Below are 27,827 nucleotides of genomic sequence, written 5' to 3'. Positions count from 1 at the left end.
CATTGAGTACAGCTAGGCAGTTGAATTTGGACCCTTCCTTCGGATCCTCACTACAGCTGTTCGTGCATATGATGGGACCACTCGAACCGCGCAAGGTATAGTTCGACTTAATCTCCAAGTGGGACCCCTTGTTCGGTCAACTCTATTCCATGTAGCGGATATAGACGAAACATATAAAATGTTGCTAGCACGACCTTGGATCCACGCCAACTTGGTTGTGGCATCCTCATATCTCTGATGTCTCAAGTTTCCCATGAACGGAACCATTATCACTGTAGTTGGTGAACTTGATGTTGAGGAAGAATGCATCATGCTTGATTCCCAAGATTGGTTCACTAGTGATGTCCCTACCTTGATAGCGACCCCGTCAACCCAAGCTTCATTCAAGTTCAGTCCCTTCTTCTCGATCCTGTATTGATCCACGACCATCCTTGGTATCCTTTTTGGATATCCCAAATTAAATTCGCGATCAGGGTTTTTAATTCGCTCCTCTATCCCACGTTGAGATTTTATAATAAGGTGGGCTTGGGCACAAGCTCAACTTCTTCGATTAGGCTACCACCCGGGGCTTGGTTTAGCTGAGGATGGGATTCGCTACCCGATTAGTCTCCCTACGCTACTAGGCACCTTTGGTCTAGGCTTTGACCCAAAAGTCCACTTTGGATTGAGAACGTCCCCCTTTTAGGTAGTAGGGGGATTCATAGACTGAACTTGACAGGTTCCACTGCGGAAAGCCCCTCGCTACACAAGTCGCGTCACCGCATTCGCATATTGACTCAACTAGGGCGGGTAGCCAAAGCAGCGGTGATGAAGGCTCCGGAGGAGATTGACCGGAACTGGAGTCTCACGAGGGATTTAGCAGTTCCGTGGCTGCATATTAAGTCGAGCACATGTGACTGAGTCGCCCGTACCTGAGCTCGAGAAACAAACCAAGTGATCGTAGACCACCCTCCGTTTCACGAGCAGTGGAGACAACGTTTCACACGTTGCCTTCACTAACTGAGCTGACAAGTGTATGAATGAAGTCGAAGCAACAATAAAACTTCAGAACTCTTCTCCACCGCCCCTTTACTAGTAAGGGCCGGAGCAGACACGTGGAGTTCACTGGAAGGGAGAACGGCGGAAATGATTTCTTGCAATGCAACGGAACTCAAAGCCTGTTTCATAGGCTGTACTCGTACTCACCGGCTACACGGAACTCGTCTAACAAGTTCTCGTCAAGTCTACGTGGACTTCCTCGTTAAGTCTGAGTGGTCGAGTGAATTGATGAACGAGCTATAGACAGAACTTGGTGGAGCCTTTGGAACTCGTATCCATAACCGTGAAGTTCAGTCTACGGAACGTAGACTTCATTCACAGCGGAACTTTCTCTATTCCGCTATTCCCTTTGGTTTTGAGGCGAACTAAGGGGGGGCCGGGGCGGACTGCAATTCTAGTGAGGTTAGTCCTCTGTTCTGACCCGATTGGAGGCTGGGGAAAGGGCACTCTTTCAGAAAACCCCACCTAAAACATATGACGACCCCCCAGTCCACTTCCAAAAGTCCTTCTTTCTTGTGGTGGAACCTGGCATTCACCCTCCCAGAAGTGATTATCGCCAAAACAAAAAAAGACATCTGGAATTGTTGCCCTATCCCACAAAGGAAAAGTCCAAGTATAATAGTCTCCGTCTCATATGGCGGCGGGGGCTGCGTCCCCCTCTCTTTCGTCGGTTAAGTGCTGGATGGGGAATGATTCAGTCGGCTATGTCCCTCCCGGCTTCCCTGTCACGTCCGAACGTAATCAGAGAAGACCTACCCAAGCACCACCTTGTGATCATAAAGGTAAATATCCCATACAATCACAGGAAAGAGTACAAGAAAGAAAAGAACTGAAAAGAAATAACAAAGGTGAAAAGACAAGCAAAGACAAGCGCAGCAGGGGTGGGGCGTCCTTCTAAACCGGGGACGCATTAAGCCCAACTAGGCAAACAAGTTTGGGTAGGGCAACTCAAGGTCCGGTGGAACGATGAGAACAGCAGACACCGGCGGTTACTCACCGAAACTGCGAAGGGACGGTGCGTACACAAAATGGCGGCTGTTCTTGTTGTTGATCATTCTTCTGTAACTATTATACGCAGGCGGGTTAACAACCAAAAAATGATAGTGTAATGCGAGCGTTTTTTTTTTCCTTTTGTTTATGTCTCTTTATCGGGGCCCTTTGATCTTAAAGGGCCAACCAATTAGTAAGTCACTCGGCCCACTTTTCCAGTTCATGTAAGAACCAGTATTCATCTCCCTGCCAAGGGCGAGTCCAGAAGGCCTAGTTTGGGCTCCCAACGGAAGGAACTCTGGTAAAACAAGAATAGTTATAAAAATCACTCTTTTGTGTGATCAAGTGATGAGAAAGAGGTCAATAGGAAAGTTTATCGCACGTTAGAGTCGTTTTTCATGTGTAAATCGAGAGAGGACAATTAGCCAGTGCCTTGTGTCGCACTGATCGCGTGGGAATCGAACCCCCCGAGGGCAAGCAAGCCCTTCTACCCCATTCGATTATCTTCCGACAACCATTCACTCTGTCTATCACCAATCGGCGTATTCGTATGCAAGATCAGCCTCCTCTCCATATACGTATTAACGAACAGGCGGCGGATGGCGATACAGATCCGCCGCTGCGCAGGAGCTGGAAACAGAGAATCCCGTGATAGGCAGGGGCGCGGGATCCACCCAACGGGAAATAACGCTTCTGTTATGGCAGTGGGTGCAGTGTGACACACGGAAGAAATCGCGCTTGGGAGAGAGAGCGAGCGGCTTGCGGCGCTTTCAGCGGGCGCCTTTTTCGGAAAATGGATAAAAAGTCAGTGGCATTGGCCCAAAGGCCGAACCATTTATTCCGTGCAACCGCTAAGTCAGTTTTTTGGCCGTTAAAAATGATTCCGCAACTACTCTCCCCTTCCGACTAACCGAAAATTCTTACACCATATTGATAAGGCAGAGTTTCGTTTTCATTCGATGTGCCTTTAAAGACAAAGTTTAGTGATAGTTTCGATTTGAGCTTTTTCCATTAACCCTCACTGAGTCATTCAGAAGTGAGTGAAGGGGCGCGGAAAAAGGCTCATGAATTTCCGTAAGGAATGGACACTGGACCAGGATGAAATGCGGGAATATCGGGATTGGCGGATTTGTATGATTGAAATAAGCCTCAACTCAACACGACTAGTAAATTCAAATTATAGTCTAAGGCGGATTTCTTCAAATTGTTGTAGTATAGTATGTGGGTTTTTCAGTAAAGACCCCGACGTATAAATATTCATTCTTTCTCACACGGGCGGACAATATTCACCCAGAGCCCCGTTGCGACCGCAATGCTGTTCTTGAAGGAATAAAAACCTTAGGGCAAAAAAAGGGAATAGAAGTCAGGAATACGACACTTACTCTATAGGGGGGCGGCCGGTGAGCTCAACCTCGAACCATCGTTATTAGTTCCTATTCTCTCCCTGCACGAACCTCGGTCCAATCAAAGCTTTTGTTCGGAATTGAGGGCTAGGGCCGGTTAGAACTCCCATTTCCCGATCGGAGGTTTGAGCTGCTATGGCAAGCTTTTTTTCCGAATAGTGGGTATGGGGAACCCACCGTACCAACACGATTGGCTGGTGTTGCTGATACCGGACCCGTAATAACCCCGATTGGAAGGGCAGGCTAGTCTTCATATGGCTCTGGGGATGCGAGGCTTGATCCTACCATTGAAAGTTCGTATCCGTATTCGACGACGGAGAAAGAGCATTAGTTGCTGTTTTCACCCCACCTTTACGACCAAGGGATGAAATCTTTCTCCGAGCGGGGGGGCGTGATCCTGCCGATGAAACCTTTGTACCGAGGTTCGATCTGCTATGGTGAGATTGGGACAACCAACCTCTATTCGGGAAGGAGGGAATGGAGCTGCGATTACCACTTCTATTGGGGTTGCCGCTGCTATGGCAAGGGGGGGAGGCTTTCAAGGGTGGAATTGCAGAACAAATGTCCAATATGCTCTATCCGAAGATCCGTATCTCTCTTTCAAGGCTAGACCACTACCTCCGACAGCAGGGAAGAATGTTGGGGAACTCAATGTGGATTCATTCAAGGTCTTAGCTGCCAGGTCTTCTATTCAATCAGATCTAAAAAGGACTCAATTGCAGGGCAGGTGCGAAAGCAGCTGAGTCTTCTTTTCCCTCCATTAGAAGTGGAGTGACTTCCTATCCTCCCCTATCTGCCGAGCTGATCGTAGACCACCCTCTCTCAAAGCCAATACATATGTTTCACATACCCCTGTCTGTCAATCAGAACTTTGGTTGCTCACCAGTAGACAGAATCTGGAGTACGCCCGGTTGTCCATTACCTGTCCGTGCTCCGATCCACATAGGGTGCTTCAACCAGGTCCCGATCTTGATCTACTGCGCCTGGACTGGATCAAAGGCTTGAACTACTGGATCAGTTCAATCGAATCAACTGAATCCATGGGGGCGAACACTACTAGCAGCTTTCGACCCAGCAAGAAAAGGCCTACCGCTAGATAAACGGGCTTACGCGCCCATGCAACCAAGCAACGGCTGATCTACGACCACCGTTGCCTTGACTCTGTTAGGGGCGCAGTAGTTTGATTGCTGCGCGTGCTAACGCGTCAAAGCATGCTAACGCACAACGGTGCTCTACGATCAGGGGTGGTCTACGATCAGCTCGACCACCGGGAGAGAGTGCTCTACGATCAGCTTACTCTCCATTGGGCTCATCCCTTGCTTGGTTCTGGCGCGCGCCTTACTCAAATAGGGGCTCATGGAGCAATCAAACTACTGCGCTACCGCGCCGCGCTAGCAGCAAGAAAAGCGCTAACGCCCCAACTATAAACGGGCGTGCTAACGCGCCCAGCAATCAAACTACTGCGCTAACGCGCAACGGTGGTCTACGATCAGCTAGCCGTTGCTTGTTAGGGGCGAGTACTACACGAGCTCGTAAGTCAAGTACGGAACGAGCCTTGTCTACGAAGCATAAAACCTCACTATATCAATGAGTGAAGGGCCCGCCGAAGCGAGGGCGGCTTTGATGAGAGCTCAGGGCCGAAGGTGGCTTCGCTTAGTACATAAGCTGATAAGACCTGCGGCAGATACAGTAGAGCGCATGCGAAAAAGGAGCTTATTAAGTAGACAGCAAAAAGGAAATTGCCTGCTATGAGACAGACAAGCCGCTCCTTCACTATTGCAGAGCGGCTTCGCTCAATCAATGCTACAACATTTTAGTTGAGTCTAAGAATGTGGTTTTTGCTAGTGGATTGGAGCGGCTTCGCTATCCCATGCAAGTGAAGGGCCAGTCCTCCTATCGCGAACCTATCCATTTATCTACCGCATCGGGGCGAAAGAATCAACTCCAGAGCGCCTAGCGCGAAGAGGTTGCGCGTTAGCACGCGCATCCGTCTTCTTGCTTGGTTGGAAAGCTTTTTTTTGGCAATAAACCGGAAGGCTCAGGTCTTTCTGAGCCAGGCAAAGGGTTCGGAGTTGGGTCGAAGGAGGCCAACTAAAACGGAGTTTAGTCTTAATAAATCGCTTGGGAGCTCACCCTCACCCTAGGAGTCGGAGTCACCTGTGAAAGGAACGGAGTTGGGTCCTAAGCCTAAATCGGATCGGCTTGGGTTCGTATGAATGGAACGGCATAGGAAAGCAACCATTGTACGCTACCACGCTACAATTAATATTCCGAAAGATTTGATTGCTACTATCGGGCCCCTCCCCGCTCATTAGTTGATTCAGTACCAACCCGCCTAAACCTGACTGACCGCTTCTCTTGCCGATGCCAGTTATGCTCATCCTTTTCCTGCCCTTACTAGTAAAGGGGGAGTAAATGATTTGATATCTCATCCGAGAAAAGGATTTTTTCGGGAGCATTGCAACTCGTGGGGAACGAGAAGGAAGGGAGAGCACAGTTAAAGCCGAGGGGACTCCGTAGAATATGCTACATGCCGGCTTTTTCGCTGCGAGATCATATTCTCCTAGAGCTACCCCATTTGATCAGGACCATGCGTAGCAAGAGATGACATAAACGCAACTTCCGGGCTCATATCGTGCATCGCTATTTACCCCAACAGTATACCCAAACAGAGGTTCCTATCCGTACGGGAACCTCCTTCGGGCCCATGACGACAGGGACTAGACTATCTGGGGGTAGGAACACGTAGTAGCTAGTCTCAGTCGAGCCTATAGCTGTCTCCCCCTCCTTCCATTAAGATATCTGTCTCTCAGGGAAGGGAGGAGCATAGAACTATGTTGATCTCCATGAATGTTGCCTCATCCTTCTCTATTGGAAAGGCAGGTTGCATCTTCGGCCAGGACCCGGGTTGTGGAGAAGCAAGACCAGCTTGCCCTCATCTGGAAGTCTTGCACATCCCTCCTTCGAACTTGAAAGGCCAATTGTTGAGTAAGGGGGGGTCGGGGGCGGGAGAAAGAACACTCGGGATTGAGAGGCCAGCCAGGTCGATCGGGGAATGGAGGAGGCGGAAGAAGAGGATAAGAGGCAGGAGGAGATCTTGGAGAATCTATAGCTGTATAAGAATCAAATAAGGAGTCCACTGCTAATCTCGAGGGAATCACGGGATACGGCGATGTAGGGATGGAATGAACACTCACAGCTAGGGGTAGCTAGGATTGGCCACATACCACTATCATGCTTGGATGGGCCCCTGCAAGAGTTTCTGTTTCGAGGCCAAAAATAAAAAATGGATCTTTATTCGGACTATTGGCCTCTATCCAATGAAGGGTCTGAAAGAGCTGGCCCTCCGATTATTCCTCCCTCCCCTCTCCCTAGCCCTTGCTGTTGACTCCTGCCCCGGCCTTAGATCAAGAGCAAACACAAGCTCCATTCCATCTCTATTCCTCCGTTCACTTCTCCTTCCGAGGCTTGGCAAGAGCTCCGTTAATCAATAGCTCATGAACTCTTTTATGCTGCCCATTCCCATCCCAGGAATGATTGAATAAAGTTATCTCCAGCAAGAAAATGCAAATAGAACAGTCAAAAAGAAATCGAGGGCTATGTGGATCCCCTTACCATAAAAGGGCATTTAGGAAATGGAATAAAGATGGACCAAGCTACTGTTGAATGTAAGCAAAATGAACATGACTAGGGCCTAACAACAATAGGCCTTCTTCAATAAGCGAACAAGAAGCATCAAAGATTTCGGATAGGATCCACGGGCTTTGGGATAGCAAGCACTAGCTCCCAGTGCGACTTCATAAGAAGGGGTCAAGGAGGAAATACAGGATAATGAGAGAGACGTAGTGCTTACTATGGCGCTTCCTTCGGAGCCCAGGAAAGGTCCGAAAGCACCTGCAGCGGAACTACCGAGCAAGGGTAGCAGAAGTCTTAGTAAATACATGAATCGAATCTGGGGACGGATCGGGGGCTACAATGTTGGCTGGCAGAGACCTTGCATGCATGCAATTCTCTCAAATCAGCCTTTCTCCAATCCATTCTTGGAAGATAAGGGAATAAGGAGTTTGATGAATAGAGGGGATAGAAAGCTACCGTCACTATTGTCGGTACCGAGTCCTTGCTCGACTTTGGATGCGGGCGGGCCCATGCCACGCACGGGATCAGTCCCCTTGTCATATATAGCATGGAGATCCCTTTCCAAAATTCTTGCTTTCCCTTTCAACTCAAATGTCTTCGCACCACGAGGCAGCCCCGTCCTCCAAGATGGACCATTCCTTTCGGTCCACCATTTCAATCTCCTCCCCGAGTAGACGGAGTTCTTCTTCTTTCTCCGCCACCCCCCGCTCCAAATTGGGATCCAAGTTTGTTCGCGTGGCCCTTCCTCCACCTCTGCTTTCCTCCATCGGACCCCACTACCTCGTAAGGGCGTTGAGATCAAGCATGAGCCTCTCCAAGCCGGGAGCAGTTGATCCGTATACGTATACTTCGGAATGGAAACTAAACCAACATAAATAGATTGACCTTGGGGGAGAGAGCTGAAAGGTGTGCACTGAAAGGGGTGGGGACCTGCCAGCGTGGATATCTTAGGTTCTGATGAATGAAACTGGAATTTGCAAACAGAAAGTCTCACTCCAAGAATTCTCAGCTTTGAACCTTTGATCCGGGGGCCCCCGTTCTATCCACTAACCATGTAAAAAAATGATGGGTGGAATGGTGCGGCGCTGTAGGAACCGGTCGGATTCGAACCGACGAATAGAAGTTTTGCAGACTCATGCCTTAGCCACTTGGCTACGGTTCCCTATCAATTCCATGTCTTTCCCCCTTGTCCGACTTTGCTTCACAGGGTGATACCAGTACGTATATCAGACGGAATGCTTTGGGAGGAAGGGCACAACATAGGTGGAGATGGATTTTCATAAAGACTATATAAAACTTGAGAATCTAAGAGTTCTCCTTACCTGAACCTTTTCCGTGGCGACAGTATATAGAAGCATTTAGGGATTTGTTGATGATCCATGATTACAAAGTTGATCAAGCCTCTGAAACCGGACTCTTTCTTCCCTCTCGATTCCATCCATATCCCGAACCCGAACCTGAAATCTGAATGATCTGGAATTCCTTTCCAATTCCGTATATCAACTAATGGGGACAGACCGGGAGGGAAGAGATAAAGCACCCCGCTTACTTTTTCTCTCCATCTCCAGAAAAAAGCTTTGTGTGCTCTGTCCTTCACTCCAAGACGTGTATCATCCTTTCCTTTAGAGTTGTTATTAATATTAGGCTCACCCGGCGGGGGACAAAGAGAGTATAGTCAGTCAAATGTAGTTTTAGTGCAAGCAACCTCGATTCCTTACTATAAATTTTTTATTTTTTTATTTTTTTATTCTAATCTAATGAATAAGAGTTTTATTAACGACTGGGACACCAAGGGACTAGCACCTACTTCCCTGACATTGATTTATCAATTCGAGCAACTTGCACTACTTTTGATTCTCACCCACCCAGCGTAGAAAACCCCTAACCTAGGTTAGCAGCGTAGAAAACGGAAGTGCGCGCTAGCAGCGAAGAAAACTACATGTCGCTAACGCGCCCCAGCAAGAAAAGGCCTACTCTAATCATAAGGGTGGTCTACGATCAGCAGCAAGAAAAGCTGATCTACGACCACCCTATATAAACGGGCGTTAGCGCCCCCGCATTTTGAGTTCTGGCGCGCGCCTTACTCAACCAAGCAACTCCAGAGCGCGCGTTAGCGCCAGAACAAGCAAGCAAGGGATGAGCCCAATGGAGAGTAAGCTGGTCTAAGACCACCCCTGATTTACAACCAGCCTGCGGTCGAGCTGATCTACGAGCACTCTCTCCCGGTGGTCGAGCTGATCTACGAGCACTCTCTCCCGGTGGTCGAGCTGATCGTAGAGCACCGTTGCCTTGACTCTGTTAGGGGCGCAGTAGTTTGATTGCTGGGCGCTAACGCGCGCTTATAGGTTGCGCGCGCCTTACTCAAATAGGGGCCTTTAGCTATAGTGGGGCCCTTGATTCTTGCCGTAGCTTCATTTGCTCTTTAAACTGTAACAGTTCTTTATTCATGCAAATCTTTCTCTTCAAAGTTTCGAGTTTTCTCTCTAATTCTTCTCTTTGCCTCTCCAGCTTCTCAAGCTCAGTAGAATCTTTTCTGTCTGTGTCCTCCAGTCATGTCTTTGATTTCGTCTTTCTCTTTCCCTACCCCGTCCTCGAGTTCTCTTAGCTCCTCAGCCTCCTTGCCAGCGTTTATTCTGATATCGAATGTGTTCTTCTCAGCCCTCCTAAAGTTGCGGAATACTTCAAGAAAGGGAGTAATCAATGAGCAGTCAAACCCAAGAGAAGTAAAATGTCTAGCCTCCCTCTTCCAATATCTCAGTCTTAACAAGCCGGCATCCTTCACATGAGTCACAGAGCTTATCAGATAGACAAACTCCTTGAAAGACCGCCGGATAATGAACCTTCTTTCTTTTTGGTTCTGTAACTTCTCTTGAGAAAAGGCAGGGTGATCATAGATCACAAACTGAAGAAAAAGGGATACTCATCGTACATGATCTGATACTCAGGATTCTGTGCTAAGGGTCTGGGGGCTGTTAAAGGAGTCTCGTTGCTATCTCTGGGTTGACATAGTCTCTCCTCACGACGGTCTGCTAATAGACCTCGTTGAATCAATTTCTGAAGTGTCGCAGCTTTTCCTTTGAAATTGCCAATCTCTTCGCCAATCAATGCACTGACATCAAACATAAGAGATGAGGTATTGTCGCCCAGGTTGACCCCCATAATCTCCACTGCGTTTACAGCCTGATCTCTATCTTCAGAAGGAATTTCGCTCACAGCCAGCCGAGCAGAAGTCTCAGGTTCAGTACCCTTCGTGTTTGGAATGTCTGGTCTTACAGAGCCTCACGACCAGACGCAGGTGATTTGTCTTTGTGCTGAGATGCGGTCTCTACAACAGTTCCATGTTCTGACATCTCCACATCAGCAGTTGTTGCTAGTTTGGAAGGAGTAACTGTTACCTCTGGTGTGTTGTTCAATAGAGATAAAGGCTGGAAATCCCTTTCTGGACTCTGTTCTGAAGCAGTTACTTGTGAGGCGTCTTACAGACCATGATCTAAAGAAAAGAAGGAGCAGGGAAACATGAGAAGAAGAGAAAGAATGAACAGAAGGGTAAGAGATGATTGTGAAGAGTTTTTTTAGAGTTCAATAGCTGGGAATAAGGCTTACCTTTCGTAAGTCCAATACCCTGATTTCAGAGGAGTCTATACTTGAGGAAGCTCTTGGTAGTGGATTTCGGGCTGCCCTTCTTCTTGCAGATACTAAGGCTTCTTGCAGATGTCTCATGACTTCTTCGTGGGACGGAATATGAATTACGCCTGGAATTGGGATTCGGAAATAGAAAATGTTTTGAATAGCCAGAGGTAAAATATTCATGAGAGTTGTTCGATAGCTGCTCGTAGACCACTCTCTCCCGATGGTCGAGCTGATCGTAGACCACCCTTGTTCTTCTTGATTCTGCTGTTTCTTCTCACTCCCCAGAGCCTGAGGTGTCGATACTGGCAGAGACTTCAACTGAGTGGCATCTTCTTTGTTCGCTTGAAGGTTTATATTCTCCCTGGTCCTTTTCTTGGCCATCTTGCTGCTCAGGAACCCCGGTCACAGAGCCAGTGGCCTCAGGACATTGAACATTCCCTGTTGGTAACCAATTCCAAAACCAAGTGAGATTGAGGTACTGAATAAATGCAATGATGAAAAAGTATGAAGAATACAAAATGAACTGAAAAAGACCACAGTCGGATTGAAGAATCCTACTCACTTGGTATATCAGATGGAGAAGGTTTTTTTTTCCTGTAAACCCTAATTTTTGCCCTTTTTCTTGACTGTGGCCCTCACCTATAATCCCTTCTCCATCTGTCGAAGAAATATTTCGTGCAGGGCCGATTTAATGAGGGCCGACGCTTTGAACATTACCATCCACCATCATTTCAGTAATTTCGTTTCTTACTTTCACCTCATTGTACTCTTTTGAGGGTGTGCCTGATGTAGTGGGTATCCCTCCTAGTTTCCTTAATCTTTTGAAACCACTAACAGATGATTTAGTGGTTTTTGCTTTCCTCTTGGCGGGTGTTTGCACATCTGCATCTTTTCTTTGCCCTCTCCTTTCAGTCGAGTGTCCTTCGTTTGCTCAAAACTCTTTGCAGCAGTGGCTTTTCTTCTGGGGGCTTCTTTAGCCAATCTCTCAGATTTTCTTTGTGGTACGGTTGCCTTTTCTGCTTTTGAAGCATCCGCTGCTGCTCTTTCCGCCATGGAAGTGGCTCTTGTCTTCCTCTTCTCCATTGTTGGAGACATGGACACCTTCTTCGTCCGTGTCTCACCGAGCGAAATTTTTTAGAATGAGGTGATGGGGTAGAAGTCTTTTTGCCTCTGATCATGGCTTGTACTTGAGCAAGCGGAATTTCCTCAGAAGGATCAATAGACTTCTCTGAATCAGAACTTTTTTCTTCGTCACTCTTGTTTCCCTGAGCGTCCTTATCAACAACCTTCGCTCGGCCCATCATAGCCTTATCCTTGAAATCAAGGTAAGGCCTCAACTTCTGTTTCAGTGAAGTCTTTCAGGGCATTTCTCAAATACCTCTCATACAGAACATCATTTTGACCTACTCTGTCGCTGCCTGGGACATAGATATGCAAACTCTTTGTTGATGATTGTTCTGGTGGAATTGTCCTGCATGCCCTGTACTATCACAGTTTTCCTTGAATGGAAAGGGTAAATTTGATCATTGCCAAATGGCTTGGATACCCTATGAGGTTTATAAACAGTAATGCTTGCTTTCTTTTCATCAATGGAAGTCTTTCCAAAAGTCCCTCTTCCCATGTCCTTCTGAGGAACTCCGAAGATGTGTGATGGAGTAACCATTCTCAAGTACTTTAAACATCTTCTACTCAGATGACCATTGTGATACATAGACTCCATGCCTCCCTCCTTGAAGAACGGCTCACCGGCGAAAATCTTTTTGCTATATGGCCTACATTCAATATATTCTTTACTGTTGATGATCTTGAAATACCAACCTGTGCTCTTTTGAGGCCCTTTCACATCACCATATCTTTCGCCTCTCAATATCCCTTCTCCAGAGTTGGGGGCTGGAGCCAATGGAGGAAAACGTTCATAAGCCCAAAGGGTCAGTAACCAGAAGGGTCCATATAGATTGAAACTCATGCCGTGCTGATTGCGGCTGATGTTGGCATTTCTTTCTCTAAGTTATAGAGCTCATAGAGCCCTAAATACAATTGGGCCACAGCAGTACTTGCCCAGCAGATGCGCCGTCCATTCATTAAGCGAGCAAGAGTTATGAAGGGAATTGCAGAATAATATCCATTCCCAGGGGAAGAAGAAGAATAGTAGTTCCTCCCGTTCCCCTTCTCTTGAAAACTCTGTCAAATTTCGTAGAAGTGGGTGTGCCCCCCCTCATTCATCTACAGATAACAGCCCGTTGGCGCAGGGAATGGGCGCCCCCCTGGTACTACTAAAGTGACTTTCGCAGCGAGGCTGAGCTCTCAACATAGATTTACGATTTGTTCCATAGGAGAGGGGGAGAAGCGAGCTTCAGCACTTGGATGACTTTGCTGCGGAATAGCAAGAACCGCTTCATTGACAAATCGAGCATAGTTGTAGGGAAAGGGATTCACAAGGGCTCGATCGAAATCATCTAGATAGAAATTAAATAGCACTAATGTAAGAAGGCCTACGGGTGGAATACCGGATTCAGTTGACCAATCTCTTTTTTAATCATCAAGAATAGAAAGACTCAAGAAAGACGGAATCAAATTATAAATGAGAGGATCCGGCAAGGAAGGTTCCAATTTCGATAGAAGACGATCTCGAGCTATTGTATGTAAGCTTTGATTGAAATCAACGTATAACAACATCTTGACAGAACCTATATTTTTTATTTATTTGATGAATTCCTCTTTTCCCTTGCCTCTTTGAAAAGCAAATGAATTTCTCAAAAATAGAGCGGAGGAGTCAAAAGTCATACTGAGAATGCGTGAGAGCGCCAAGAAAATAAGATCATCCTTCGCTGAAGGAATGCAAGCAAAAGCAAGTTCGGGAATCTCTGGAGCATATGCACCCTGCCAGAACTTATTATTTTAAGATTCCTTAGGAAGGGCAACCCGGCGCAAGGAAAATATTTAGTTGAGCCCGATCGCACTGCCCTTGTGATTTGACTGACTTCAGCATTGCTCAAGTTGGCGTATTCTGCTCGAAAGGTCTGGAATACTCTCTCTATTTCTAACAGAAAACGATCTAAAGAGCAAAGAGACGAAAAAGAATGAGTCAAATTATAAAGATTATTAAAATAAAAAAACTTTTTAGAAGAAAGAACTAGCATGTCAAAACACAACCTTTATCTTTTAGCAACTTAACAGGGAGGGGACCCACCCCTATGGGTGCGGCTTGCTCAGCGAGAGAGGGGTCCTGATAAACTAAAAAAGAAAGAAGAGAACGTGTAATTAGAATTCGTCTTTTGTAACTCTGACGGAGTAAGATAGACTTCTTCCGGCTAACCCTTGATCACGAGAACCGCAGGCGCGCCTCAGGGGCGCCCTGGCAAAGCGAGATTCTTCTGTCCAGCGGGACCACCCCGGTTTCATTTTCGGACCTTGCAGCAGTTTGCTTGTCCATCTTGTTAAACTTGCATTAAATTAAGTAATCACGGATGTATGTTCCTACTGAGGGTGGTCGTAGATCAGCTGGAACCAGGTCCACACATAATCCGGAGGACAATCTTATCTAACCTTGAGACCACACCTTTTTTGGATTCCATCTTCCTCAGGTGCTTGTCTTCCCTGGCATGGCAGTTTTAATAAGCAGTGAGCTGATATTCGTCAAAGTACAAACATGACTAAGGTGATAGCATCTGTTAAAAATGTGATAGACTACCTGTGTCATGTCGCGCGTTGATTTGAAGAAATCCCCATCATCACACATGGGCCAGCCCAGAGAGAAGCAATCAGCCGACCGGAACAATACCAACTACCATCTCTCCTCTCTCTCGCTGCGGTTAAAAAAAAGTTCTCGTTTCTGTAACCGCGTCTCCTAAAGCGAGACTTATTAGAATCATTCCTACAAAAACTGCTAAACCAACAGTTCGAGTGCTCGGCTTCAGATCTAAAGGATCATCCACTTTCGGCTCGGTGAAAGCCTCCATTACTCGGTCATGAATGTGGGGTAAGGATGCGGGCAGGGAAATTCCAACTTCCGCAGAGCACATTCTGGACCTGTCGCTTCCTTTATTAGTTTAGCCATGTCAGGGGAGATGCTGTACTTGGTATGGACCAAGAAATCTATAGGAAAAAATTCTTCCAAATCCTAACAAGAGGCATGTAAGCAATACAAAGGAATGGTCTCGACAGTAAGATAGCAGGAGCGCGTTGTTGCGTAGTGCTCTTTGCGCGCTCTGAGTGCAACTGCCTACCTTTCTTCTTCTCGAGTGAAGTAGATTACTATTGCTCTGCGCGCTAGGGCCTATAAGACTATGCTTAGTACGCGCTAGCCTCTATGCCTTTGCTTCGCGCTAATGCCCTTTTTTGCGCGGTGTGCTCTGTTCGTTGACGGGACAAGAAACTCAACAAACAGGAGAGTAGGTTCGAAGATCAAAGACTTCGCTCGCCCTTAAGGTGGTCCAGCGCATTCCAAGAGGAAGACGGGGAGGGAGTCAACAAGGGGATTTCGCACCGATCTACAACACTACTGTTCATCGCATTCACACCTCTATTCTTTTTTATGCTATAATAATCCTTATTATTTTCGTGACGAGTGAATTGAGCCTTTCATCTCCTCAACCAGCTCAATTAGGGCGATATCTACCCGTGAAAGACGTTGCATAGGACTAGGCAAAACCACCTTTTTAAGGCAAAATAAACTCGAAAAAAAAGACCACCTCAATAGGAACTTGATTCTTTGAAGTTGAGTTAGCAAACTGACGTCGTAACGAGCGGTTCAAAGGCTGGATCGGTCCACTGAACACCAACAAAATCGAAAGCTTAATCTAGCGACACACGAAAGTCAGAACGAGATTCGGCAAGAGGTTTTTATTCCTTCCTTTCATAGGTTGGAGCAAACCCAGCATTTACATATGAGATTTCCTTTGGTTGCTTGCTCCAACTGGACAAGCCATACTTCACACCGACCCAATCAAAAAGAAGCGAAATCCGAACCTTCATTTCTATACTCGGTTCGAAGCAGGTGGTTTATCCCACTTTATTTGGGCAAGGTCTCAGATCTACTAAGATCTAGCGGGGGAACAGCTTCATCAATCAGACTCGGACGCGGAGGGATTGGGATCTACCTAATCTTATGCTTACTTACCCCACCCCACCTGGTGGAACTAAACAAAAAACTACAACCTACGCTTTGGGAGCACTACCTTAGAAAAGAAGCAAGGTGCGTTTCGCCATTTCCATAAAAGGAAGAAAAAGAAGCCCCCGCTGAAGAAAAGGAAAGTGATGCAGCTTACCCAGAAATGGTAAAGTACTCATATAACATTAAAGCTTTTTTTCAAGTGTTGGAAGGTTTGGAACCCTGAGTGTGAAAGCACTCGGGAGAAGGGAATCGACAACAGGATATGTAATTCCCTTTCTTTGGTTTGGTAAGAAGCTTCCTCAAGGATCGGAGGTTTGTGGTACGGTCAGTTCACTCGAATCCACTGACTTCATGCACGGGGACTCGACCATCAATCCTTTCTTCTTGTGATGAGCTTGACTGGCGCGCCCTAAGGCCGTCTGTTTTTCTAAGTTGAGTACTCAGTGGAAGGGCATAGCGATTCCTCACCGACGTAAGTGGACACACCACATATTGACCAGTTCGTGCCTACAAAGCGAACACTCCTCTGAATGAAAGTTCTGAGAGGTGACAGAATGATTTGATGAACCGGTTCGGGGGAAGGAATCAAACGAGAAAACTAGCCATACCTAAATAAGCCGGCTGATGATGTTGTTACCGGAAGGGGTTTAGAGGTAGTTTCCAAACCGGAGGGCTTGAGAATCGATCTTTCTAGATTAGAATGAAGATTTAGTTGGCGTGAAGTCTGTTTTTTCTCTTTCTGTTTGAACATAACTCGACCTGGGCTACTTAGCTTAAACCACCCACCGACCTCTTTCACCCTTAGGTTAGGACCAAGAGCTCTTCGCGGTAGAGCTTTGCCTTGCTTTCTTGGTCGCTTCGGTGCTATATTGGTTATGCCCTTATATAGCCCTGTGCGTTAGCACAGTGCTTCTTTCTACAACGTCATATTTGGAATCAAAACCAAAAACCTCCTTCCCAAGATCTTCAGCCTCTGTTTAATCTGTGTCGGTTTATTCTCCATTAGCATATGCTTCATCTGCTTCTGGTTATAAACCAACTAAACCTAGCTTCACCTAATTCTTATGCGTATGCGTTCGCTCTAGCTATGTATCACTTATCCTTTTCTGCTAGACGACCTGTATCGGCGGATTCAAAGTCCATATCCTTTTGTTCGCTGCTTCATTGCTAGCTGAAAAGCTATCTATTGCTTTTTTTGAAGCGGACGATTCGATTCCGCCTCATCAGTGTCAGCCTCTGTTGTCGAATCGGTTCTAGAAAAACCCCCTCCTTCCCTGGTTGGTTTATAAACTACCCTTGCGTATTCAGATTCATATGCTTATGCCTCTTCGTATGCGTCTACCGATGCGTCTTATGATGTGGAGGAATCGGGATATGTTGGATCGGGAGAAACCAGAGAGGATGGTTATGGTTCGGTAAAAACAAGATGATATGTTGGTTTAGGAAAACCTGGAGATGTTCGTTCGGCTTAGGATTCTTCAGATGTAAGTAAATGCTGAGGCGGAGGCTTCCCTTTCATATGCGTTGGCAGGCCCTGTGAACCTTTTTTTAGTTGTATGACCAACCTAGACCACCAGGCGCTGTAAGCGAAACAATCTCAAACGAGATTGAAGACAGAGATTCGAGCATTAGGCAACGCAAGTTCGAGGAAATGAAATGAAAAAAAACTTCCTTAGCCTTTCCGCAGGGTCAAAGAGAACTACTATAGATTGTTTGGGCATACTTAGCGCTTAGATCGAAGAAGGGATGCCCATCCCCAATGGGAGTAGTAAGTACTACCTTAGAGACGCAAAACATAGGTTGGACTGGCCTTAATCAGCCTTTCCTCTCACCACATGCGGAAGGCTGCCTGCATAGAAGAATTCAAGACAGACAGACATTGTAACAATCGCAGATGAGGGGTAATGAGAAAGTGAAACCCAAGTGATTGCAATACCGCTCATCAAATGGGAAAGCTTAGCGCGCAAGGAATTGGACTCAAAGATGCCTGCGCCAGGACCTTGCACTCACTAAAAGTAAACATCAAGCCATTCAGCGCATCTAGTCATGAAAGCACTCACGGAGGTTTTGCGCTACATCTCCCGCTGATCGAGGTTGCCTGCTTTGGATTGGAAGTGGCAATCCTGAAGAAGAAGGCTGAAAGGCAGTCGCTATCGCTCTCGGACTAGAGACCTCATGCAAGCTAATACGCTGTGGGAAAGTCAGAAAGCCCGCCTCCCACTCTCTCTTCCCCCAGCCTGAGAGAAGCAACCTGAGAAAGCTTGAAAGAGGCTATTCCCCTCCGATAGAGAGAACCAACCTTTCGGGCTGTTGGGAAATTCTGTTTGGGATGAGAGCATAACAGATTCAAGCGACAAGGCTAACGTGGTAACCCCGCCCTATCAAATGAGAATAGAGTTGTGGATAGCCAAAAGGGAAGAGCATGATTAGCGATTATCCATTGAATCGAGGGAAAGCTGCCACCACTTCTATTATCTACGTATTAACAATGGCCTCGTAGTGAATGAAGATGCTGAGCCTTCGAATAGGGACCTTTCTCCCATCAATCCAGCCTTTATAGAAATGGTAACCGGGTCGATCCTATCTCATGTCTTACCGCTGGCTGCTATTTCCATCATTGACTCGGTGATCCCCCTTAGGGAGAGAAGCATCGATTGAGTGGGAACAGAAACGATTGTGAACGAGAAGCAGCCTATATACCTATTAACAACCTTCTGCGGATCTAGAAATAGCTGGATCTCCCCTTCTGAATTGCGAGAACCTGATCAAGCCTACTTCTCCGCCTATGGGTGGGTTGGTGGGAAATAGCATTTATGCACTCATCAGAAATCGGGAATTTGCAATAGCTAGTTCGGGTCGGAGGCGCTGAGTGCCGGGCAGAAGGTTACCATACTGCTTTGCTTACCCCGTAGTCGAATAGTAGGGTTGCGGGGCTTTCCTCTATAATGCGGGGTTGGCTTTCTTTGGAGAGCACTCGTAAATCTAAGGCCCCGTTTCGCGTGTTTCCGGTTGGGGCCCCTATTTCCAGAAGGGCGGCGCTTAGTCAAAGGCGATCGACTGGCTGGACCTACCCGAAATGAAGTAAGATCCACTCTCTCCAGCTTCAACCTATAATGATTGGTTCCTGCCCCTATTGAGTAGGGAGCGCCTTCTCTAGCAACCCACTCTAGGAAAGCTTCACTATTTAAGGCCGGCCTCTTTTGAATAATAGGAAGAGTGTGGGCACAACCCCTATATTATCTGGTCGATGGATGATCTGCTTCCGTTTCGCCATAGAGGCGGGCTGTTGATGGTAATTCGATTCATTCAAACAGAACCAGCTTATTGGCGAATCCCGTAAAATGGAGCATTTGTGGGGGCATTCAAGCTACGGAGACAATGAAGATAGGGCTATTGAGAGGCGAGCTATGAAAAGTGACATTCGCTACTCTTACCCGAGGGCACCTTTCCAGTAGGCCTTCTTAATTGGTAATAGTAATAACTAATAGTAATAACGAGGAATAGGTTGGCTTTGGAGAGAATTCCTAATCGACTCATCTCCCCTCAACCTTTTACTTAGGGTATCAGAGGTAAAACCCCAATTCAACCCGATGATGGAGAAGCTTTCAAAGGTGAATCAGCACCCTCCTGAACTTCGACATCTGGATTGGGTCATTTCTCCAATCATGATTTCACACCCCCCATTTTGAAGCACCTTCTGTTGGTCCGTAGAGGAAAGCTGAAATAATAAAGGCCGGCTATTAGAAGAAAGCTGCCTTTTGAGCCCAACTGGTTCCCGAAATCTCTCCATTCAAAGGAGGCGGCGGTACCTGCCTAAATAGAGCCGGTAGTACTAGTTTCAATTCCCCTCGAAAGGTTGGTTGAAGCCCGCTATAGAGCCGCCTACTATCAAAGGATGCCTCGCCACGAGACATACTAGAGAAGCGCTTTCGTAATAGTAGGGAACCCTAAAACCTCAACCTTAACGCCAAGGGATGAGAGCATAACCTAGAAGCCCCCCTATTATTATGTATGGGTCGTCGCTCCTCTCCTAAGAAGGGAGAGTCGCCCTAAACCCTTGGTCCCTGTAACTAACTAATGGAATCGATTGAGAGCAAGCAAGCTGGAAACGAGATTTCAGTTGATGAGTCGAGCATGGTTATCCCCCTCTGCGATGGATGGTCGTAGCGAGACCTTCTCATTATTTAGATAAGCATCGATCCCGCTTTCACAATCTTGCACTCACACCCGCTTTCTTCAAAAGGCTGGGGGGAAGATCCATCCACGTTAGCCTCGTTGCGCCAGGAAAGCGAGGTCTAGAGGCGCTAGTAGGGGTTTAGCCCGAATGCTTGGAACAACCGTTAGAAAGGGCATTTCTGCACTCATACCCAAATGTTAGGGCAATCTTGCACTCATTAGTTAGCCTTACTGGAGTTGGGGTATCGGGGAAAGAAAGGTTGGTTTAAGGCTGAGGGGCGAAGAGGCCGCCAGGTTTAGGGGTTTACCTCGTTAGCCCTACTACTAGGAAAGGGTTTCTGCCCCAGCTTCATCATTTGGGTTTGGCTTCTACGGCTTCGAGGGCTGATACTGATTGTTCGCTCCTCCGTTTCCACTTCCATAGGGCCATAGGGAGATGATGGATTTCTGTACGGAATCGAGATGGAGATTTCTCAACCAAAGCTTCAGGGACCTATGGGCAAGAATCACTATTAAGAGGAGTGAGTTTCCAGATTACTCGAGATCGGCGATGGCTGTTCGTCGATCATCGTTATTCTGTATGTAATAAGAATCAACTACCGCAAATGGAAAGATCGGAACCTGCATAACATAAATAGTAGGGGGCGTGGTTGTTTCTTCACTCAACCCATTCTACCCGATACCCGGGTGCTCGACTTCTAGTTCTCAGTGGTTTCTCCCGGCTCGCTGGAGTTTCCCACTAATGCTGCAAGAAAGAAAGCACTCCCTTTTCCCATAGTAGGGGCCAGCCAACATATAGGCGGGTTTCATTCTTACTTACTTACTAGGGCGGGTTGAAAGTGATTTTGACAGCCGAGAAGCAAGCCCACTCAAACAGGGAGAGCTATTCCCTACTACTATTGGGGAATTGAAACTAGTACGGCTTCACTCTCTGCTACCAACCTTTCTCTACTAGTAGGAGCCTTTCATGGGCTTCCCTACTATAAGGAATTGGGCCTACTATCATTACTCGAAGCCAGCTAAAGGTTCATACCGAAGTTTGGCAACCCAAAGGCGTAGTAGCGGGTGGAAAGATCCGTAGCCACCTAGAAGCGATTCTTGTTCTCAGTGGTTTCTCCTAAAGGGCCCACCCCAGCTTTTGATGTGTCTAAGTTGGACTTCCGCTCCCAAGGTTCCTGCCCCTAATGATGGAAATCGAGCCGTCACCTCAAATTCCTATTCGAGAAGCCATTTGCCGGTTTTCTATCATCGGTAATATGTATGTAAGAAGAAAGGTAATCCCGCCGCCTTTCTCCCTCGGGCATGGGTCTCGTTTCTCTATTTCCAGCACCTTCCCTTTTGGAAATTGGAGAATTAGAAACTAGTGGTCATTAGTGGGATTTTGTTCCAATCGTATCCAGATTTCAGCGTTGGACAAAACCATGTGATTGATCGCACTCCAGCTATACTGGATTTGTTGTCGTGCCACCGATTATTCCAGCCAACCAAGTGGGTTTGCTCGAGATCCTTAATACATAATAAAGGTGAATGTGGAAATTGGAGATCGACCCGGTTATTTGATCGCCCTCGATACGGAAGGGGTGCGCAATAGCTTCATTTCTAATAGTGAGGGAAAGCCCCCGAAATCTTAGGTTGCCCTATTTCCTCGGCTGCCCCCTACTCTGGGCCCCCTACGCAAGCTGAAACCAAAAGGAAGATAGTAGTTCCATCCAACCAAATAGTGATTGATTGATAGGTGACTTGGCTTAGTGAGTGGCACCTCAGCCTTAGCGAGCCTGAGTGGTAAACCCCGATTGAAGTAAGCCCGTGGAGCGTGATTGGATTCTCGAGAAGCAAAGAATCCGGGTTCAACAGAGGCCTTCCTATTCTCTATCTCTATAATCGGTTCTCCTAGGAGAATATGCGCTATATCCGGTTTCTTTGGTTGGGGTATTTGTTGAAACCAGAGAAATGCATCTTTAGGTTGAAGAAATCGATCTGAAGGGAATTAAGCTTCGGCATCGGGGCGAGCTTGGAATGATCCCCATGAATAGATAGATAGTTGCGGTGGGCGGAAGAAGCACTCGCACCAGCGCCGGGTTGAGAAAGCACTCCTTTAGGTGGGAACAGGGAGTTGGGGTTTACCACTCCAGCACACCCTAATGATGACTCTAGCGCTAACGAGGAGAGAACTAGCTATTCTCTTCAGCTTTCGGGGAACGATTCATTCATTTCGCCTAACCAATAACTAGGGAGCACTCACACCTTTAAGCATGGATTCGGTATCGGGGAAATCAAGAGACATCAACCCAACCGCTTAGCTAAAGGGAGTGGGAAAGCCATCGATACATACCAGAATTTGGGAGTTATCGGGTTGAGGAGCGCACTCACACCTTTAAGCACCGGTTCAATCGGGGTTTACCGGATAAGCAGCTATCCAACCTTCAGCAGTGGGAGCTTAATAGGGCTAACGTGGCTTTCTCCCCCCTCTTTTCAGTAAGGCAGCTTTCTTGCCAACCTTTCTCTTCAGCGGGCTTCAGGTGGCTTCTCCCGTGAGGGGTTTGGAACAACCATTTATGCATCAGATAGAGCAGCAGAATAGCTATTTCGGGAAAGGTTTCAACCAGACAGAAATGCATCTTTAGGTTTCGATCTGTTTGGCCTCTCTCTCCCATAGTAGGGTTTCGGAAGGCTGCTCTCTGGCGGAGGAGAGAACTGCAGAGATGGATGGCGAGCTACTATTATGGTTTGGGTCGAGATCATTAGCCTTAGGGAGAATACTCGGGTCCACTATTAGGCATCGGGGCAAAGCACTCATACCCGCGGGGCAATCTTGCACTCCCTATGTATCTATTATGGATGGGAGAAAGTTGCTCTTATTTGATGGATGTGTCTAATCCGAAAGAAGCGGTTCTACTGACCCGGAATGCTGACCTATTGGTTTGGAGAGAGATTGTTTATACTACTATAATAGACTGGAATCCCATTGAGTTGAGGGGTCTAGACTCGAATCCAATGGGTATGTTATCGATCCGGGGAAAGAGTCAAGGGGTAAGGCCTTCTCACATCGAATTATAGCTTGAACTTGTTCCTCTGTCTCTCTAGGAGTAGGCGGGGAGAAGAGCGCCGCGTAAGGCCCTCCAATCTTGAATGGGAAGGAGGTCCGCCCCATCTTCTCTTGCTGCGGTTGTTAGCGGATAGTAGCCCCAACTGGGGGCAAGTTAGCCTGGAGTTCCCGCCCTTTCGTTCGAGTTAGTAAGGTTCCTGCCCCTCCCAAGGAAAGTCTACTTTGAAACTAGAACCAATAGCCCGAATAGAGCTTTCTTGAATCAATGGTTCGGGTTGTTGAAGAGGAGCTTTGAGTGGCCAACCAACCTTTCTCGAATGAATGCGGGTATAAGCCGAATTGGGCACATGTCTGGAATGAGGAGAAGGCAAAGGCCGACTTTAAACTATTATCTACGTGTTAAGAACTTTAATGAATGGATAGGCCAGCCCCGAGAGAAGTAGTTGATGACGGGCTTACGAATAGAATAACTTTCCCAATCAAAGCCTCACCTAGAAAGTTTAATGAATCGAATAGTTGGAGTAGATGGGAGCAATTGAATGGAAGACATTGAATTGCCAACCTTTGCTTAGAGTTTCCTCCCCATTAAAAGCTTTGAGTTTATTGATTACTAGCCCTCAACCCTATTCTCTTATTCAAGTATTACCCACTCGCCCCAATAAAAGGCTCCCTGCCCCGACCAATGAGTCCGAATTAATCCAATAGCTGTAATTTAGAAGCAGTTTCCATCCCCAATTGCTACTTTCAAGGAATAGGGGCGGTTATGCTGATTGGGACGACTCGGATTGATAGCAACGGGGGCGCCATACGGGAGAGGAAGATTGGCCCATGATAGTGCAGTTCTTCCAGTATATACGTAGTAACTTGGGTGCATAAATGATTGCCCCTCTTCCATAGAAGAATCGGTGTGTTTCACCCTGATCGAGTTTGATGCGGATGCGACCTCGATGTCCAGGGGAATCTCGCAGTTCATAGGTCAGATGGGATATAAGGGCTAGTTAGTGCTTCCCCAACAAACGAGGCTTTGGCTGCCGAGTTAGGCCACTACCCCTGCTAATGGGGTGATGGCCCGGGGGCTAACGAAAACAGCATTGGAGGTGATCGCATGGAATCACGTTAACCGACTTGCATTACTCCTCGATCCTCGGGACTACGTGGAAAAGGGGGGTGCATTCTTCCGGAGACTGGTATTGGGATAATGCCTGAACTCCGCTACTCCTATTCGTGTTCCCTTTTAGCCGGAATCACATGCCCCACTGGTTCTCGAAATACCCGAATGGGAGAGGGATTCGAGCAAGCCGAATTGAAGTGCTACCCATACCCAGATTCGGTTGGAAGGTCTCGGTTCCGGGGGTTCGGTCGTGCCACTACAACCCACCCCTATATTACACATGTGATATGATCGAGGCATGCGGCGAATCTTTCTCGAGTGCCGCTTCTGAATAAACACCCACTTCATTCTCTTACGATTCAATGACTCGAAATTGCTTCTTTCATTCCCCTCCATCACGGGCATCAGATTCAACTTCCCCAGATAGAGAGAGTTGCCCGGGTGAGAGGCGAATGGGCATGCCTTGAAGGGGCTGTACCCTTATCTATGCAACATTAGGCCTGTCCAATCTTACCTTTCAAAGCCAGTACAAATAATAAGGAAGGGCTTCTTGCCCGATGCCTTGGTTTCTAGTTCGAGTTTCTCTGCCCCCGGCCACCGGGAGTGATTTGGCAAGTTGAGATATGAGCCAGTGAAAACCCAACACAAGAGGCAGATTGACCACCTGCTATTTTCAATTCAAATTCAAGTCCAAAAGGAAAGACTTCTCCCGGGGGAAGCGAAACTCGTACTCCTCGGGCCAGTCATGCTCAGTCAGATAGGAAAACAAGCGTATCCTTAAGCGGAAAAACCGGTCCTCAAGCGTCCTTTGGCTGTCCGCAAGCTCTGCCATAAGCACCTCGGTTGACTGGGAGTCTATCCCTTGCTCGGGCGTAAGCCCTTCACCTGACGGGCTTGAACACATAGTATGTGTGGTTTCACCACGATCCTTTCGCCCTTGAAGAGCGGGGGAGGAGGCAAAGAAACTCGGACTGAAGGTGTCCAAGGAGATGGGATGGCTCAAGGCCGTCAATTCGCAGGCTCGTCCCATTCATGGTGTGGCTCGAGGGGTCGAGTTACGCATCGGGACATGGAGGGGCACCGTAGATCTGTCGGTGGTGCCCATGGACGACTTTGAGGTTGTGCTCGGCATGGAGTTCCTTAGAAGGGTCAAGGCTATACCCATGCCATTCATCAGCACCGTATGCATCATGGAGGAGGGAGCTCCGTGCATGATCCCAACGGTGTCAGGGACTAAGGATGGCCCCAAGCTTCTATCAGCTATGCAGTTGGAGAAAGGGGGTCAAGAAGGGAGAAACAACCTACTTGGCTACACTACTTGAAGAGAAGGGAGAAGGCCCTACCGAAGTGCTGCCTAAGCAGGTTGACAAGGTCCTTGGTGAGTTCAAGGACGTCATGCCACCAGAGCTGCCCAAGAGACTTCCACCTAGGAGGGAGGTGGATCATGCCATCGAGCTGGAGCCCGGTGCCAAGCCAGCAGCCATGGCACCTTACCGCATGTCACCACCGGAGTTAGAGGAGCTAAGGAAGCAATTGAAGGATTTACTTGATGCTGGCTTCATCCGTCCATCTAAGGCTCCCTATGGCGCCCCGGTCTTGTTCCAGAAGAAGCACGACGGGTCACTACGGTTGTGCATCGACTACCGGGCGCTTAACAAGGTGACAATCAAGAATAAGTACCCCATTCCTTTGATAGCCGATCTCTTCGACCGACTTGGAGGAGCTAGGTACTTCTCAAAGCTGGACTTACGGTCGGGCTACTACCAAGTGCGCATCGCGGAAGGAGATGAGCCCAAGACGACGTGCGTCACTCGGTATGGTTCCTACGAGTTCTTGGTAATGCCCTTTGGCCTCACCAATGCACCTGCCACATTCTGCACACTTATGAACAAGATCTTCCATCCCTACCTCGACAAGTTCGTGGTGGTGTACTTGGATGATATTGTCATCTATAGCAACACTTTGGAGGAGCATGTACAGCACCTACGGACCGTCCTCAAGGTACTAAGGGGCAATCAACTCTATATCAAGAGGGAGAAATGCTCATTTGCAAAGGAGGAGGTGATGTTCCTTGGCCACAAGATCGGAGGCGGAACGTTAAGGATGGACGAGAGTAAGGTGAAGGCTATCCAGGATTGGGAAGCTCCTACCAAGGTCACTGAGCTAAGGTCTTTCCTTGGCTTGGTGAACTACTATCGGCGGTTTGTAAAGGGGTACTCTGCAAGGGCAGCTCCACTCACAGACCTCCTGCAGAAGAATAAGGCATGGGAATGGTCCGAGGCGTGCCAACAAGCCTTTGAGGACCTTAAGAAGGCGGTAATGGAGGAACCGGTGCTTGCCTTGCCAGACTATGGCAAGCCCTTCGAGGTGCACACAGATGCATCGGACTTTGCAATTGGAGGGGTGTTGATGCAGGAGAGACACCCCATTGCCTTTGAGAGCCGGAAGCTGAATGAGACGGAGCGGCGCTACACGGTCCATGAGAAGGAGATGACCGCGGTGGTGCATTGTCTACGGACATGGCGTCACTACCTACTCGGCTCTCGGTTCGTGGTGAAGACAGATAACATTGCCACTAGCTACTTCCAGACTCAGAAGAAGCTAAGTCCAAAGCAAGCTAGGTGGCAAGACTTCTTGGCGGAATTCGACTTCATCTTCGAGTACAAGCCCGGAAAGGCCAACGATGTGGCTGACGCATTGAGCCGAAAGGCGGAGTTGGCATCTCTTAGCCTACCACAAGGAGTGCTCTTAGACTTGATCAAGGAGGGCCTCCAACATGACCCCATGGCTAAGAACGTGATCGCCTTGGCTCGTGAGGGCAAGACTCGACGATTTTGGGAGGAAGATGGCTTGCTCTACGCCAAGAAGAGGAGGATATATGTGCCGAAGTGGAATAACCTACGGAGGAACTTGATCCGTGAGTGCCACGACACTAAGTGGGCTGGTCACCCAGGACAACGGCGCACACAGGCATTGTTGGAGTCGGCATATTATTGGCCTCAGATGAGAGATGATATAGAGGCCTATGTGAAGACTTGTCTTGTGTGCCAACAAGACAAGGTGGAGCAACAACCACCTAGGGGGCTATTAGAGCCACTCCCCATACCGGAGAGACCGTGGGAGAGTGTCTCCATGGATTTCATTGTGGCCTTGCCAAAGTCAGAGGGGTGTGGTTCGATTATGGTGGTTGTGGATCGATTCTCCAAATATGGCACGTTCGTGGCAGCTCCTAGAGATTGCACAGCAGAGGAGGCAGCACGACTATTCTTGAAGAATGTCGTCAAGTATTGGGGTGTGCCACGTTCTATCATCAGTGATCGGGATCCTCGCTTCACGGGGCGGTTTTGGATGGAGTTGTTCAAGCTGATGGGATCGGCATTACACTTCTCCACCAGCTTCCACCCACAAACCGACGGGCAGACAGAGAGGATCAACAACTTGTTGGAGATGTACCTTAGGCTCCGAAGGAGTGCTAACCAGAGAGACTGGGCCAAGTTGCTTGATGTGGCCCAATTCTCCTACAATCTCCAAAGGAGCGAGGCGACCAATCAAAGTCCCTTCGAGACAAGCACAGGAAGCAAGCGGTAGTCCGGTAAAAGCAAAAAGAGCATTGAGGCCATAATACCGGCCCACATAGCCCTTCATGGTGACAACTTGTTCAGGAGATGCTTGCTTAAGACCGTA

At 47.7% G+C, this 27,827-nt stretch overlaps 1 protein-coding gene and 3 long non-coding RNA genes across 4 annotated transcripts in view; 1 reads left to right on the top strand and 3 right to left on the bottom strand.

Moving 5' to 3' along the window:
• The window catches only part of LOC122647112, an 11,194-nt gene extending 6,437 nt beyond the window's left edge, over positions 1–4,757 (bottom strand). The window contains exons 1-3 of the long non-coding RNA XR_006330796.1: positions 4,685–4,757; positions 1,176–1,180; positions 984–990 (exon numbers count right to left, since the gene is read on the bottom strand). This is a non-coding gene — a long non-coding RNA (uncharacterized LOC122647112). The remainder of the gene's footprint in view (positions 1–983; positions 991–1,175; positions 1,181–4,684) is intronic.
• Positions 1–4,881, bottom strand: part of LOC122647108 — a 63,367-nt gene extending 58,486 nt beyond the window's left edge. Inside the window, exon 1 of the long non-coding RNA XR_006330792.1 lies at positions 4,861–4,881. This is a non-coding gene — a long non-coding RNA (uncharacterized LOC122647108). The remainder of the gene's footprint in view (positions 1–4,860) is intronic.
• The window catches only part of LOC122647068 (probable ribosomal protein S11, mitochondrial), a 95,617-nt gene that overhangs the window by 11,958 nt on the left and 55,832 nt on the right, over positions 1–27,827 (top strand). Inside the window, exon 3 of the mRNA XM_043840585.1 lies at positions 9,182–9,227. The gene's annotated coding sequence lies outside the window, so the exon portion shown is untranslated. The remainder of the gene's footprint in view (positions 1–9,181; positions 9,228–27,827) is intronic.
• Positions 13,253–16,899, bottom strand: LOC122647106. The gene is made up of 2 exons (XR_006330790.1): positions 14,389–16,899; positions 13,253–14,294 (listed from the first exon to the last, which is right to left on the bottom strand). It is a non-coding gene; the product is annotated as an uncharacterized LOC122647106 (long non-coding RNA).

The sequence above is a fragment of the Telopea speciosissima genome, unplaced genomic scaffold (assembly GCF_018873765.1).
Source record: "Telopea speciosissima isolate NSW1024214 ecotype Mountain lineage unplaced genomic scaffold, Tspe_v1 Tspe_v1.0012, whole genome shotgun sequence".
NCBI classification, from domain to species: Eukaryota; Viridiplantae; Streptophyta; class Magnoliopsida; order Proteales; family Proteaceae; genus Telopea; species Telopea speciosissima.
The sequence above is the reverse complement of the archived record's forward strand: the minus strand, read 5'-3'. Positions and strand labels throughout refer to the sequence as shown.